This window comes from Monomorium pharaonis, chromosome 10 (assembly GCF_013373865.1).
Source record: "Monomorium pharaonis isolate MP-MQ-018 chromosome 10, ASM1337386v2, whole genome shotgun sequence".
NCBI classification, from domain to species: domain Eukaryota; kingdom Metazoa; phylum Arthropoda; class Insecta; order Hymenoptera; family Formicidae; genus Monomorium; species Monomorium pharaonis.
The window spans coordinates 18,297,787-18,315,693 of record NC_050476.1 but is presented as its reverse complement, the minus strand read 5'-3'; the positions used below and the strand labels follow the sequence as shown (position 1 = coordinate 18,315,693).

Below are 17,907 nucleotides of genomic sequence, written 5' to 3'. Positions count from 1 at the left end.
AAACATTAATTATATAACGTTACATAAATTTTTCATGTAAAACGTTTATTTTGGGACATTAAGAAACATTTTAATAACATTATATATGTAATGTTAGTGAAATGTTCATTGCAAAACGTCGTACGAGTGTTGCATGTATGAAGACTAGAACCAGGAGACCGATCTCCGTGGTTTTGAATGAGGCAAAAATCTGTTAGAAATGTAGTACTAAAAATGGTGGCGCTGACAATGCTGATACACCGGGATTACACCGGAATATTGGTATAAGAAAACTGAGATAAGTACTCTAAAATGTAAAATTGCTAAGATTTTTATTATAAATTTGCATTTATTGTCAAATATTTGAGTTCTTACAATTATTCGTCGTTATACTTCATATTTTTCCAATAAATCATTATCGTCAGCGCCACCATTTGGTACTACATTTCTAACAGATTTTCGCCTCACTTTTGGAAGCGAAATCAGGCTTAGTTCGGTCTCCTGGGTATCGATCATGTAATTTTTCCCCTAGAGCGGAAACGTGAAACAGTGAAAAGTTTCAAGTTACTGTCTCTTTCTATTCAACACAAATAGAAAGAGATAGTTACATGAAACTTTTCACTTTTCACGTTTCCGTCTTAAGGAAAAAATTACATGATCGATATCCTTGTTCTAGTCTTCATAGTTGCATGTATAACGTTTTATTTGTAACGGAACAAAACGTTTTAACAACAATATATATGTGCAAACTAGAACGCACACATGCGCTACACCGCGCGCTTGGCCTAAACAATTGGAAGTTAATATAACTTTTTCGCATGGTGTCCTTTTCATTAAAACCGGCTCTATAATAGCTGTAGTAAGCCTTATGCCATAAGAAACTGATCGATTGTAATTGAATGTGAGAAGAATAATCGAATATAATTGGTTAATTATTATGGCTTAAGGCTTACTACACCTATTGTAGATCCGGCCTAAGGCTTACTACACCTATTGTAGATCTGGCCTAATGCATGCAGTTCAAGCGATTCTTGCTGTGCAGTCTTACCAACTCGGGTGATTAATCGCAATTTAGGCGATTTTGAAAGCTCTGCTATGCGTCTTAAATTTTGATTTTGCGATAGGCGTTTAATTTAGGCGACATCTTTTGGGCAAGGTTGTGGTTTAGGCGATATTTTAGTATTTATATAAAAAATAATTTTAGTTGTTAAAAATCAACTTATCAAAACATATTTTGCTTTAATAATTTCCATTAACTAATTGGGCGCGTTCAGCAGACAGAGCGGATCAGTAAGTGCTCAGTAATTTATTACTACAGATTGGTTTCTGCTTCTAAATCCAACCCACATAGAAATGAAACCTCCAGTAGACGTCTAATGGACGTCTGCCATGGAAGTTTAAACTTCCAGTGGACGTCCATTAGACGTCCAATATAGAGCCATTAGAAATCCACAGTTCCGCACTGTGGACGTCTATTAGACCTTCAATAGAGGTCGTCAAAGAGGTCTATTAGACGTTGTGTGGATCATTAACAGAGGCTTCACGGAGCCTCGATGGATGACTTACGGACGTTTCGTGGATCATTAATAGTAGAGGCTTCACGGAGCCTCGATGGATGATTGACAAAATAAAAATTTAAAATAAAAATTTTATTTCTTTTAAATTATTTTTATCAACAGTACATACTAAATTTAGGATAAATTTTTATTAATTAATTAAATTTAAATTATATTATTTTATTTTATTCTTACTTGCCTCTGGTTTTGAACCCGGGACCTTAGGATTACAAACCTTGTACTCTATCTGCTATGCCAATTTGACTCATCGATGGGTACTTGTTATTGTCTACATATACATATATGTTATAATATAAACTGACGCAATTATATTATTTTTTATAAAAGCAATTAAATTTTGCGAAACATATTAAAAATAAATAGCATTAATTTATTTACTTATTAATTTTATTGTTAAATTTATCTTTTTCCATAACCTTAATAATTTGATGGAAATTGCGATCTATTTAGCATTAATACTTTGAAGCGTTCAAATGGTTAATTAGATAATTTTAACCATATAGATCATATATTTTAAGAAAAATTAAATAGTTTATTATTCTGTTTTTGTATTCAGTACATGATAAATTTAGATTTTGTGCATTTTTTTGTGCGCAGTAATTGTAGACAAACCGTTATTTTTGAAAACATCTTTATGATAATTTTTGTTAATATCAAATAGATCTCTCATTCAGGATGCTATAGTGTTGTCTGATTTCTGAGTCAACTACGACGCGCATGGACGGCTCAAAAATCGGACAGCATTGTGATATCTTTTATGAGATATTAAGCTGATATCATTTAGCTGTGATATCATAAGGATAACATTATCAAGAAACTTAAATGAAACTCTTCCATGAGATATCTCAAAGACCTATCTTAGTAGACGTCTCTGATAAATGTTACCATTTGGACATTATTTCCAAGATATCTAAATGTTTTCTTTAAAAAGTCCTCTTAAAGTTTTTATTCTGACAAGCGTGTTGTCTGGGTAACTTCTACCATGAAAATAAATGTTCCATAAAGCTATGGAAGTTTAATGGATCCTTAATGGACGTCTGTCTAACTTCCATCATGGAAATAATGTTCCATAGAGCTATGGAAGTTTAGTGGACCTTAATAGACATCCATCTAACTTCCACTATGGAAGAAAACATCCAATAGAGCTATGGATGTTTAATGGATCCCTAATGGACGTCTACCTAACTTCCGCCATGGAGGTAAACCTCCAATGGAGCTAAGGAAGTTTACTAGACCTCTAATGGACGTCCATCTGACTTCCACCATGGACATAGACGTCCCATGAATCTATGGAAGTTTAATGGACGTCCATTGGACATCCACTGGATGCCAATTTCTATGTGGGAACGAAGAACTAAAGGCAAGATCCAATCATATTAGAGAATCACTGAGCGCTCACTGATCCGCTCTGCTGAACATTTAGAATTAAATGTTACTTCTTTGTTAAAAATCTATGTTGTAAAAATTATATTCCTACAAAAGACATGTACAACAGATTCAATATTAATATATATGAACACAAACAAACATCTAATGAAAATGTTTGATGATAAACAAATAAAATTTTAAATGTAGTTTCTAATATATTTTTGTCGTAATTTTTTTTTTAATTTTAAATGTGATGTATATTTTATTGTAAGCAAAACAGTATGAAAATATAAATATATTTAAACTTTTTTAAATTTATTTAATTTATACCAATATATATTGTAAATAATATTTATTTTAAATAAAACTCTACACTAGTATACAGCTAAAAAGAAGTTTTAATATAAATCTTATATTCTTGGGAAATTAGGCGATTTTTAAAAGTGACTTTGGCGCTTTTTAATAATAAAGGTTGGCAACACTGTTGCTGTGTGCGTGCGGTGTTAAGGTGGAAGCACATAAAATTACAGAAGCCATAAGGCAGAATGCAGAAGCCATAGCGTATGCGCTATAGTATTACGTTTTGCCATGGACAGATAAAGTAATACCATAGCGCATGCGCTATGGCTTCTGCATTCTGCCTTATGGCTCCTGTAATTTTATGTGCTTCCACCTTTAGTCGACCCACAGCTTCTATAATGGGTGCTTTCCATTTAATGACACAAGTCGACACAAGTGTCGTTCTAGCTTTGTTACTCATTGAACATAAAAAAAGATAGAACAATGCTTGTGTCGACTTGTGTTACTAAATGGAAAGCACCCAATATACTAGACAAATAACCTAACCTAACCTAACCTTGATTCCCTAGGCGTACCAGTATATAAATGTATATGTTGTTCATGACTGAATAACCGATCAGAATGTGTCATCTGCTATGTATGTATGTACATTGTTCGTCAAGTGGAATGTATGTGTTCATATATATATGCCAATAAATGTCACATATAGTATACATGAGGAAGAGAAAGGTGTCGTCTAAAATGCGCGAAATACTTATCCATAGTATGTTACACTCTTTGTAATAACACAGAAAAATATCCCCTTTTGATGTAACGATTTCACGATAGATTAGGCGCGATGCTACGTCGATAATTATGCTTAAAGATTAATGTTCAATATCATGTATGATTAACATAATAAAGGATTTTTTTTCATAACCATAGAAAACTTAAATTAGAGTTTCTTCTATCTTTAATTGCATTATTAATTACAACAGATTTTCAGTGACTTATAATGTATTAACAATAGAAGAAACTCAAAGTTCTCTATCGTATACAAGAGAAAATCCTTTGTAGTTAATCATATACTAACAATACTTGACATAACATTGACTTCTAATTTATACCTATAATTTACCGTAGAAGTCGCATCGAATAATTTATCCTGAAGTCGTTAGATCAAACGTGAATATTTTTCTTTCGTGTTATTTTACTAAGAGTGTATATTAGGGATGGTATTTCATGCATTTCGTAATTTTCTAACGAGATGGTTACGAAAGGAGAATGTATAAAGAATCAATTGTGATAGATCTTCGTTAATTTAAATTCCATAAAAAACGATGAAAGAATTTGATGCGGCAATTTATATTATTTGCAGATTCCATACGTTTCCATCGCTTTCTCTCTTTCAACTTTCTTATTTACAGAAATTTATTACGATTTAAATTTGTCCTAAATGTTACGTTATTGCAATGTTGCTAAAACAAAATTTTGTTTAGTGGGTAATTTCATAAACGGATCCGTTGTCACCCTGCCGATTGTATTTCTTAAGGCGCGACATCTCGTCGCCGTCGATAACGAATTTTCGGTCTGTTATTATAGCGGCGTCTTTTGGATCACGCGAATCTTTAAGGATTTAATTTCGTTGACGAGATATCGTTTTTCCGTTAATAACAGATTTTATCTAACGGTGCACGTGCAGAGAGCCTTTATAAATATCTGGTACTCATATTTTATCTTAAACTAATTATTACTACCCAAGGAACACACTAAAGTCAACAAAAAGTCAAAAATGACTTTATTTTGATTTGAAATAGTCACGCATTTTTTGTATGACCAAAAATTGACTCTAGTATCTGCTACTTAGTGACGAAAAGATGACTTTGCTCTGTGACGAAAAGATGACTGATCTCTAATTTTAATATATAAACGTATCAGCTTATATAGAAATTATACTTATGATATATTATGCATATGTAATAATTAATTTTGCAATAGAACTATTTTTAGAGCAATACACTAAATTAAACAATACACTAAAATTATGAAAACTATAATATTAATATATATATATATATATATATATATATATATATATATTATATATTGTTTGTTCAATTATATCTATTATAATTATAAGATATAAAAATTTTAATTAATTTGTTTCACATATGTTATAGTTTATCTCCTGGATAATTTTAACCGCAAGATAACTGAACGTGAAGAAATCGGGCATAAATGAATTTTAGAATATCATGTTCTCATCTTCATCGGAAGAAAGTAAAGAGGATGATATTGAAGTTTAAATGTTACAAAATAAAAATGTTAAACAACATGTTTACCGCCTTCCAAATTACGTAGAGGTTATCATACCACAGTATACTAATAACCAGTTTAAATCTCATTTCAGGTAAATTAATCATGTTTTATTAACTATAAAGTAATATATTGAGAAAACAATATTTATTTATATTATATTCACACATATATTGAATGAAGTTTATAAATTGCTTCACTTATATATAAATTATCGTTAGTAATAACCACAACTAGTAATACTGTTGGCGAGTAATTTCGCGTTTGTCTTAACTAAGAGCGCTTAAGCGTTGTGTCCACGATCCGAAAACTTGGTCCAAGTTGGATGCCAAATATAAAAACTACTAGAAAATTACTGCAAATGTTAGTAATTTTCTAGTAACTTTTATATTTGGCGTCCAACTTGGACCAAGTTCTCAGATCGTGGACACAAGGCTTTCCGCTTTTGTTGCACTACCTCTTTTGAGAAAGCGATTGTAAGCGAAAAATGATGACGTTTTTGCTATGAAATTATGATGTCATTGCTTTACGAAAACGTGTGGAAGTAGTCGCACGCCGATAGCGACGCTTGTGAGCGCTTTCAGCGTGAAAGCAAGCAAGACAAACGCACCCAAAATGTCACTAATAAGACTGAAGTCACCATCTTTGGGCCAATTTCACTAACCACAATCAGGTCTGTGTTCCAAAAATCACTAGCTCATATTACGTATACATCACCAGATGTTCAGTACTGGCAGTGAATTTTGAAACGCAACTTAGATCAGTCCACTAACCACCACTAACATCTAACGTCTAACCGTGATCAAACCATGACAGTTGGTGAAATTTTACGATTTTGCTCTTAACGTTGAACATGATACACATGATCGATGCATCTTTCATCCTTGTTATTTGTCAAATGTTAAACGAGGATGAACAATGCATTATGCGTGAAATAAAACATATCCTTCGTCAGGCCACAAGGAGTCGTCCGTTGGCGACGAAAGAAGAACCGTGTCAAGTTACGGTACCGCGATCTTCCTACATTGAAAATGGGTAAATCTATATATCAACAAAAATTTCGATCAGAATGGAAATCAAATTCCAATTTAAAAGATTGGATTCGTGAAGATATGACAGATAAAACCAAAGCTTATTGCAAATATTGCAAGTGCAATATACAGTGCAAGTTAAGCGATTTGATATCGCATGCTAATACAAAAAAAACAGCAGCAATCAGATCGCATGTAATGGAATCCAAAATTTCATTTAAATCTACATCTACCAAGACACAAGAACAGGAAGCTGCTTTAGCTTTATATATTAGTCAACATAGTGCAATAGCACCTATTGATCATTTAAGTTCTTTGTGTAAAAATAAATTTGACGATAGTCAAATAAAATTACACCCCAGTGAGAAACGATAATGAATTCGACATCAATTTGACGTCGAATCGACATCGAAATGATGATTTCGACGTCGAATCGATGTCGATTCGATGTACTATTTCTCACTGGGACAGAACTAAATGTACTAACATAATAAAAAACGTATTGGCATTCATTTTGTCGAAGATTTACGGATTGACATTGAAAATTTAAAAATTTAGTTTATTGCTCGACAAATCAACAGATATTAGCGTCACGAAACTTTTTGGTAGGTTTGCATAAATAAATAAATATATGTATATATGTATATGTGTGTGTGTGTAATTAATACGTATTCTAAAAATTGTTTTGTTTGCAGGCATTGTTATCATATATTTCAGTAAAAAACAACAAAAAATAATATCAACGTTCCTTTCATTGGCAGAACTTAAAAGTGTAGATGTGAGGACATTGTAAATTGCCTGAAAAATAAACTTAAAAAAATTTAAATTAAATATTAAAAATCTGATTGGTATAGGAACGGATAATGCCAGTGTCATGGTTGGTTGCAACAAAAGCGTATATACTGAACTGAAAAAAGAAATACCTTATCTTATACTTATTCGATGTGTCTGTCATTCTGTGCAATTGGCGATAAATTATGTTTGTAAAGAATGCTTTCCTAGAAGCCTAGAATTTTTGGTTCATGAAACATACAATTGATTTAGCAAGAGTTCTAATCGCCAATCTGTGTATAAATAACTGTATGAAGTAATCAATAACGGCATGGTAAGTTGTGATCATAAATACATTTAATTTTTAATTAATAAAATATTTCAATTTTTATTTTTATTTTTACTTTAGGAACCATTAAAAATAGTTAGAGTTTGTGATACGCGTTGGTTGTCCATTGAAATTGCAGTTTCCCGTATATTAGAGCAATGGCTGGAGTTGAAAACACATTTCAATATAGTTAGAAAGCTATTTCTTAAACCGATTTTATCAAAACTGCAATCATTAAACAAGAGCTTTCAAAGCAATACTAGTAATCCAACTAAGTTATTAAAAGATTTAGTAATCATTATAAATTCTTTAAAAAACAAAGTTATTAATTCAGCACATAAATTTGACGTTATAACGTGTTGCGTATAGAAATCGTGCATATAAAATTAATAATATCAAAGCATAATAGATGCATTTGGCATCGTGTTCGGACTCGAGATCGTAGCGTGACGTCGGCATGCATACATGACCATATTTGGAGTTGTTTAAAGGCCGTCGTCAACAATCATTCTTTTGTCTATAAATAACGCAATGAGAATTATAAAAAAAAGGGAATTGAAAATCGGAAAATAGCATGTCTTTTGGGCAAAGGATCTTCATTTTTGGTTCGGCCCCCGAGTAATAAACACGGATTCTCTCTCTCTCCCGGTCACGCAGTTATCGCTACGATCTCGAAGTCGCGACGCACTACCATTAGTGATTGTGAGATCTACGGATCTTTAACGAATTATTAGCACGGTCGTTACGCATCATATCGATATTTGCAGCGACTCAGTTCGCGTGTGCTCCTAGACGTTGTCGCCGCCTAATCACAATCACAATCCGGCGACTCAGGGCATACGTGTTCCTAGGCGTTGTCGCTGTGAAATAGTGCGTGCGCGATCGAAAGCTTCTATAATATAAAATAAAACTGTCAAATAAAAACGATCGATATCGCAGAGTGTTTCAATAAACTCATCATAAAGTGACTGCAATATAATTACGAGACTGATTTATTTACAATCCTAAAACGTGGTGTGAATAGTAAAACATTCACGCTGATATTTTCGCATAAACATAACGACAGATTTTGACGATTATATTGACAGAACGTGCTACTTAGGTTATAGATTTAAAAATAAAATAACACAATATAAAAGAATATATAATAAGTAAAGAGACTGAAAAAAATATTTTAAACCTTTAAAAAAATATTTAAAAAAACATTTAAAAGTATAAAAAACAAAACAGTATATGTTGATTACTTCTTTATTTAAATAATATTCTAAATATGTATATATATATATTATGTATTTATATATTATATTTATATATTAACATATATTTTTATATTTATATAATATATGTGTGCATTTACGTATCACAATCATATATTAATATTCTTTTAAATAATGTTAATTAATATCAATCCAGTCTTCTTCAATATTGTTATTATTAGTCACATTAATAATATCACAGTTAATATATGCAGCATTACTACCAATTAAATAAATGTATGAATTTGGTATTTCATAATTATGCATTTATTGTGTCGACTTAGACCATATCTGAAAACATTTATTATAATTGTTAAAAAAATAATTATTATAAAACATCACAGATATCTGTTAAATTATTTTATTAATTACCTTATACTTAAAATCGCATTAACCGTTGAAACTTGCATGCAATTTCTAATTTTAGATTTCACCAAGTTTAATTGGCTGAACGTTCGTTCCACATCAGTATTTGACCATGGTAAAGATAAAAGTTTTAACGCAAATTTAGCTAGTTCTCCAAAAAGATTATTATTACTTGCATCTCTATAAGCATTTATTTCCGTCCAAAATAATACAGTATTTGATGTATTATTCCATTTGATAAAATTTATATTATGATATTCATTAAATATTTTTCCCACTATGTCAGAATTAGATTCAAACTGTTTCAAAATAGATGTTATATCTTCCTTTACGGAACATAAAATCTTATTTACAGAAAATAAATCGATTTTCTGTATATATTTTAATTATCAGGTAATCTGAAAATAACAATTAAATAATTTTTTATAAATCATTGTGAATATTGATGATAAAAAGCACTTTAAAATGAGTAAAAATATTGGGTAAAAGAAATAAAGAAACTTGATCCAAAAAAACAAATTTTGGCAGAAAGACAAAAGACAAAAAAGCAATTAGCCAATTAGAATTGATAACATTGAGTGCTTTCGATTTAGTGACACAAGTCGACACAAGTATCGTTCTATCTTTGTTACTCATTAAACATAATGGCGTCGCCCCCCCAATAATTTTATTGGGAGGGGGCCAAAAGTGCTCTGCCCCCCCTAAGTCGACGCCAGTGTCTGGCGGTTTTCTAGCGGTATTTTAAATCGAATTTAATACTGGATACGCGTATCAAATGCACGATGTAAACAAGGCCATTGTCGCGGCAAATGAAAGCGAAGCGCGAGAGGCCCGTATATTATACGCGAGTACGTGACTTGCGAGTACAATAAATAACCATGTAGGTAGTAGATCGTAAAACGACTAAAACGTAGAAACATAGAAACGAATCTTAGTTCATTAGCATTGACCCGAATTCTACTGCTGAAATATGTTTAGCAAATTTTGATGTCTTCGATCATTGAGATTTAGTTTCGACATCGGCATCGATGTGTGTTGCGTGGTAGTTGGTCAAGCTTACTCAATACGCGGCCTAAAGAATTTCATCAACCACGATTAAACGAATTGACAGTCAAACCCCGATAGGGAGATTTTGCATTACACAATAATGGCATTAAACATTGTGTTAAGATGATTCGCCATAATGCAACAGTTTTGTCAGAATATAATTCTTAAATAATATTTGTTAAAGATTAGACAAATATTGAAACATAAATATTTTGCAATTATTTCAGCAGTAAAAATTATCACATTATCCCAATTAGCAAGCAATATTTTATAAATGTTTTTTAAATATTTATTTTTGATTATTTTTACATTATTAGCGTTTATTGTACTAATAATATTTCTTTAATATTTATTAAACGTTTATTTTATATTAATTATTTATTTTATATAATGATAAAAAAAAATATTTATAAAACGTTTATTTAACGTTTATTTATTATTTAAAAATTATTAATTTATTATTAAAAATAATAGTTTAAGAAAATTATTTATGTAACATTTATTTAATGTTTATTCAAAATTTATTTTAAATTTAAAAAAGTATTTAAAATAATATTTAAAAAATATTAATTTAACATTAATTTAATATTTATATTTTAATAAGTAATTATTTAAAATAATGATTTAGAGCAAATATTTATATAATATTTAATTAATATTTATTTAATATTAATTTAACATTTTAATAAAACGTTTAAAATAATATTTACATAACATTTATTTAATATTTATGTAATATTTATTTAAACCTTTAAAAAAATATTTTAAAAAGATATTTTAAAAATATTTATTTAATATTGATTTAATATTTATGTTACAATAATTAATTATTTGAAATAATAATCTAGGACATATATATTTATATAATATTTAATTAATATTTTTTAATATTAATTTAAGATTTTAATAAATTGTTTAAAATAATATTTACGTAACACTTATTTTATGTTTCTGTAATAATTATTTCACATTTAAAAAGTTGTTTAGAATAATATTTTAAAAAATATTTAAATTATGGTTGGGAAACTTCACTAATTATGTAGCGTAAATCAAGTGTAAAGAGGAAGTGAATCTATGTAATGAAAGAGTCACAAAAGCGTATAAATAAAACCTCTGAGGCACAGATTGAAACATCGGAACACAAAGAAAATGGAGATTAAGACAACATTGCACTTATACAAACAATATGGCATATTAACAATACTTAAAAATTATAAGAATCTATTTTTTATTTTTTTACGAACAGAGCAAAAATAGATCTTTTCATATTTCACATACTATTTCGCATATGTGAAAATCAGGAAAAAATTGTAATACTTTATATTTATATTTATTTATAAAAATATAAGTTAACTATACATGTTTCGTCCTTCTAACAACATCTGTTGAAATAATCTATAACAAATATGGATGCATTAACATAAAGTATTCATGGATCATCATTAGGAAGCATTAGGATGCATACGATTCTTCAAAGTCAAGCAACGTCGGGAGTGGTTGGCACTTGGATGGGTGACCGTTTTTTCAGGCGCAGATATTAAACATGTTCTAACAGGTACTGTGGCTTGGCTGAAACATGTATAATCTTTTCCCCTTTATAAAATTATCATAGAAATTTATTAGGTTGGTAAGATTACGTTGAATTTATCAAAATAATTTAATAATGGAATTAATTTTTTGCTTTTGTTGTGAATGTTTAGTAAATATTTAAAAAATTATTTACCAAATGTTAAAAAAACATTATCTCTAATTTTAAAACAAATATTTATTAAATGTTAAAAATATATTTGTCCAAACATTAAAAAAAACGTTTTTCTAATTTAAAAAAGGGAACTTATCTCATTAATTTTAACGTTTTTGGAAATGTTTTTTAAAATGTTTTTTAAATATTATTAAAAACATTTTTTAAATATTGTTTTGCTGATTGGAATAATCTTCAATATTTTTACAATATTATGCAGCAATAATAATGTGCAATATTTAAAGCATTTAATCTTCAATATTTAATTTAAAATTAATATCAAAAATATTGCAATAAGTTTAACAAATATCGCTTATTCACTAGACATTTAATAAACATTAAAAGAGGCACTTTGTCTAACAGATTAGTTGCATTCGTTGGAGAGTTAAGTATCTCATTGATACATAGTAAAAAAATTTGTGTTAAATTTAACAGATATCGCATGTCCAAAACAGTCCACAGAAATTTTTATATTAATTTAACATATTATATATGTTAAATAATAATTATTCTAGAAATGATAAAAAAATTTTTTACAATTGCATATATAGATTGTTCCAGGATCATCGATAAAAATTTTATGTATGTATATTATTGAAATCAGTCCAATATTATAATATATGTGAATGAAATCGTACTTGGTTCTCTGTTCTTGGCTAGCCACTTTTATTTACCTAGTAGGTGAATCTTTTTCACGAAAAATGCGCCATTTCGGGGTAAATAGTAAAGTGCCCAAGAATGAAATGATCCTTGTTAAAACTCAATTATAGAGTAAATTTAACATTTTTTTCTGTCAATTTTAACAGATAAATCTTATTACTAATAATAAAGAACATAATCATTGTGTAAAATTAAAAGTACGTGTACATTGTGTTACTTTTACACATTTTTACAGTTATTCTAATAATTTAACACTTTACTTGAATTAACACAACAGCAATATATCAAAGTAACAAGCAAATATGTTAAATTTTAACATAAAAGTTTTAACAAATATATTTTTTAACAAAAAAACACAAAATGTTTTACTGTGTAGTAATAGCGGTCAGAAACTCTTAAATCATTCCTACATTAATAATGCACAAATATTGAAACATGCAATATTACACATTTTATGTTTCAATATTTGCACAGTAAAAAAATTTGTGTTAAATTTAACAGATATCGCATGTCCAAAACGGTCCACAGAAATTTTTCTGTTAATTTAACATATTAAGCATATGTTAAATAGCAACATAAATATTATGTTATATTTTACCATAAAACTAAATGTAAATTTTATAATTTAACATAATTTTTATGTAACAATTTAATAAGAAAATTATGTCAAAAATTATGTCATAACACATGTAATATGTTACTTTAACATTATAATAATGTTAAAGTAACATGTATAAATCTTTTTCACGAAAAATGCACCATCTCAGGGTAGATAGTAAAGTCCTCAAAAATGAAATGGTCCTTGTTAAAACTTAATTATAGAGTAAATTCAACATTTTTTTCTGTCAATTTTAACTAAATCCTATCACTAATAATAAAGAACATATTTATAGTGTAAAATTAAAAGTACGTGCACATTGTGTCACTTTTACACTTTTTTTTAGTTATTCTAGTAATTTAACACTTTACTTGAATTAACACAACAGCAATATGTTAAAGTACATATTACATGTGTTACTTTGACATAATTTTCTCATTAAATTGTTACATAAAAATTATGTTAAATTATAAAATTTACATTTAGTTTTATGTTAAAATATAACATAATATTTATGTTGCTATTTAACATATGCTTAATATGTTAAATTAACAGAAAAATTTCTGTGGACCGTTTTGGACATGCGATATCTGTTAAATTTAACACAAATTTTTTTACTGTGTAATATTTCAACTTCAATATCATCCTCTTCACTTTCTTCCGATAAAGATGAAAACATGATATTGAAAAATTTATTTACTATTATGACTAATATTCGGCGTTGATTATTACTGAGAGCAGCCATTTTTTTCAAAATAAGTATAACAGCCGTTCGGCTTGCAGCTAGCGTTTCTACGCTGTATCCTACACGAACAGACAAAATTACTGCATCTAAGCGTCAGTACTAACAGCGTGAAAGCGAGCAAGACAAACGCACCCTGTGTAGTTTCAAATTCACGCGGCCCGCATTTTCCTTTCCATATGCAAAGTAATATAAGAAACAAGAATAGCTGTTGTGTATATTCCAGTCCACAGGTCGGGTGCAAGGAGATGGGTCTAAGTGTGCTACGTGCAATCTAGCTGGAGATACGCTTACTGGAGGGTGGGATTAGTATTAATAATTTGCAATATATATATATATATATATATATATATATATATATATATACATATATATATATAAATAAACGCGAGCCAAAAAACTTTGATCTATTGGTGCATCCATATGCCAGGAGTATTTTCATGAAGCATTCCAAGTAAGCTATCGAGAGCAGGTATACCCTGAAAGCCCTCTGTGAAAAGAAGATCAGATTGTGGCAACGGGTTGTGCATATTTCATTGTTTCTTGGTCTATTTTTTCTGACGGCATGAAATACTTATTTGTACAAATATTATAAATACATATTTTAATACAAATAAATATTTTACTACAAAAACTTGATGCCGCTAAACCAAATAATTTGCTTTAACATAAAATCGCTTTTTTACAATTTAACTTATAAACTGAAATAATAATAATTTAAAATTACAATTTTTTGCAATCAAAATCGTAATGGCGTTATATACGTATAACATTATACACGCACGTGAGAGAGAGAGAGAGAGAGAGAGAGAGAGAGAGAGAGAGCGAGAGAGAGAAAGAATGTACGCACGCACGCATAAGAGATTGAGATATTAAAAATTGCTTCCTTATAAACGAAGTTATATACTAAACTAAACACACACACACACACACACACACACACACGTGCACACACACATTTAGATGCACGCACAAAAGAAAAAAAAAGAGCTAGTAAATTAAAATTATTTTGTACATTACAAATACCCTAAGTGTATTAAATGTGTACAAAGACATCTTACCACTGAATGTAACAAAACTCTAAATACACAAGCCAAGTGCTGTAATTGCTTTGGTGATCATCCGGCACACTTTACTGCTTGCCCGTTATTTATTAAGTTTATTGAAAAATGATATTCCAATAAAAAAACTTCGAAAATACTTATGCTTAACTAGATAATTTAGACATAAATAAAAATCCAAATACCAACATGCGTAACATTAGTAAATCACCTTTTCATGTAAATCAAGGCCTTAATTGTTCTTTTCCGTTGCTTTTCAAAAGCTGCTGAATCTAACATATCTTATCCCAACAAAATTTGTGCTAAAGCACTCGCACATTCTCATGATAATAATATTAATTATCTTCCAATAAAGTAGTTGTGTTGCCAGCAATAAAAGAATAATAATAAGCCTTGTGAGTAATGACTAATCTGGCAAAGAATCAAGAATCACAACATTTCGGTCACTTCTGGCCTTTTTCAAATATATCTAGACAAACATAAAATTAAACAACAGATTCAAAATGGTGTTAAAATCACACACTAAATTAATTAAGATAATTAAAACTATAATACCTTACGTTACCAAATATACTAAGAAAAAATTATTATATTAAGTAAATTGTCTTATTGTAATATTGTTTTATTGTTTTATTGTTTTTCCTACAAAAATAATTATATGAGTAAATGCGCCAACTATAAGAATATTTATATAAAATTTATTTATTATAATTTTTTATTAAAATATTTAATAATAAATTGATGAATTGGACTTGATCAAATAATTAAATGATTAAAATCAATCAACGGGATTATATAGTGAAGCAAAAACTTGGCGTGCCCGGCTCGCATTTTTTCTATATTTCCAAGATTCTATGTTATTGATATTAATAAATATATATACAAGAATGCGATTAATGTGGGTTGAGTATTGTTTTATTCTCTATCAGTTTTCGCTTCATTATCTGTTATTATTTGTAACATTCCATTTTTTAAATAATTTTTTAATAGATTTTATAGAATTTTCCTAAGTCTTTTTTTTAAATACACTTAACTAATTGTATTGATCTCGTACTATTTTTGAATGCGTTTTTGTACTCGACATATTTTTTTATCTTTGTAAAATTTTTCATGGGTTATTTTTTCATTATTTTATTTGTACAAATAATTTTCATATTGTATAACATCGATGAATTATTACATTTTAATGACCCAGGCATGCCAAGTTTTTGCTTCACTATAATCCCGTTAGTTGATTTTAATCATTCAATTATTTGATCATCAAGCCCGTTTATTATTTAATATTTTAATAAAAAGTTATAATAAATAAATTTTGTATAAATATTCTTATAGTTGTCGCATTTACTCATATCATTATTTTTGTAGAAAAGACAATAAAACAATAGGATAATAAGACAATTTACTTAATATAATGGTTTTTTTGTATTAGGGGCGCACATACACACACTTGGCGCCTTTTTTACCTTTTCTTAAAAAATTTTGTATCACGCATTTTGTAGTATTAAGCATCTTATTTAGAGTATACATATTTTTTTAATAAAGAATTATTATGTATTTTAATAAAGAATTATTAAATTGAGTTATATTACACAATTTATGATATCATAATTCCCGGGTTTTGTATATAAAAGTATTAACACACGAAATTAATCAATCAATAAACTGAAAAACTTGCTTGTAATTTTTTCAACTCAATTTATAATTACACTTTATTAAATATTTATTAACATTAACGTTTATATTTTAATAATAGATTAATTAATAAATATGTATTATTTATTACTAACTTTTTTTAAAAATAATATATAAATATCTTTAGCACCTCTATAGTTCAAATAAAATAATATTTATGCAACATTACAATCTTTTGTAATTACAATCTTTTGTTATTATAGTATAGTTGCAATCTAGCCATATGCGAGGTGATATAGTACTCTTTAAATTTCTTATTAGAATGAAAATACTGCCACTATAATTTTTCGAGTGATTTTCCACCCCATAAGAGTTAAAAATCACTCTATTAGAGTGAATTCTAACTCTTATTGAGTGCAAAATCACTTGAAAAATTGTAGTGGCAGTATTTTTCACTCTAAGAAATTTAAAGAGCATTTGCTTCTGCGACATATCGTTGTACGTAAATTATTATTACATTTTTAGTAGAGTTTGACAGCAATCAAAATTCAGTCACGATGACAGTTTCTCTCGCAGCACGAAGTGAGTTAAGCAAAAAACGGAAAAATGGTGTAATACATAGACTAACGCGCATTTCACGGTACACACGGATTTCTTAATGAATTATTATTAATCATATTTACAGACAGATTTACAAACAGATATATTACTTGAAATTTATTTATTTTTTATTCTCGCAAAGTAACATACCATCACGAATGACAGTCATTTATCAATATAAAATATATATCTTATAAGAGACCTGTCACAGGTAAATTTTAATGACCTCTAGTGTTGAATTCATGTACTGGACAAGAACGACGATGACGTATTTTAAATAAAAAATTTACAATTCAGACTTTGCGTCGTGATATCTCCATTCGTAAAGCAGGTAGAATAAAAATAAAAATAATTTTGTTATACAATTCAAACCCAAACTTTCGATTGAGCCTAGTTAGAATCGATTAAGGATGTATCGGACTGAAGTTTAAAATGGTACAAAGTTGCTAAAAATTTGTGAAATTGTTCTTTTAGTTTCCGTAATGTACTGCAAAAAATTGAAAACGCATCCACTAAACGGCTGCTGAGTTATAACTATTTTAATTTTCACTGATT

General features: G+C 28.7%; 1 long non-coding RNA gene across 1 annotated transcript; it reads left to right on the top strand.

Annotated features, from left to right (window-relative positions):
• Positions 1–6,102: 6,102 nt before the first annotated feature.
• On the top strand, positions 6,103–8,628 carry LOC105832578. Its single transcript, XR_004964879.1, has 3 exons — positions 6,103–7,155; positions 7,246–7,655; positions 7,731–8,628. It is a non-coding gene; the product is annotated as an uncharacterized LOC105832578 (long non-coding RNA).
• Positions 8,629–17,907: the final 9,279 nt, after the last annotated feature.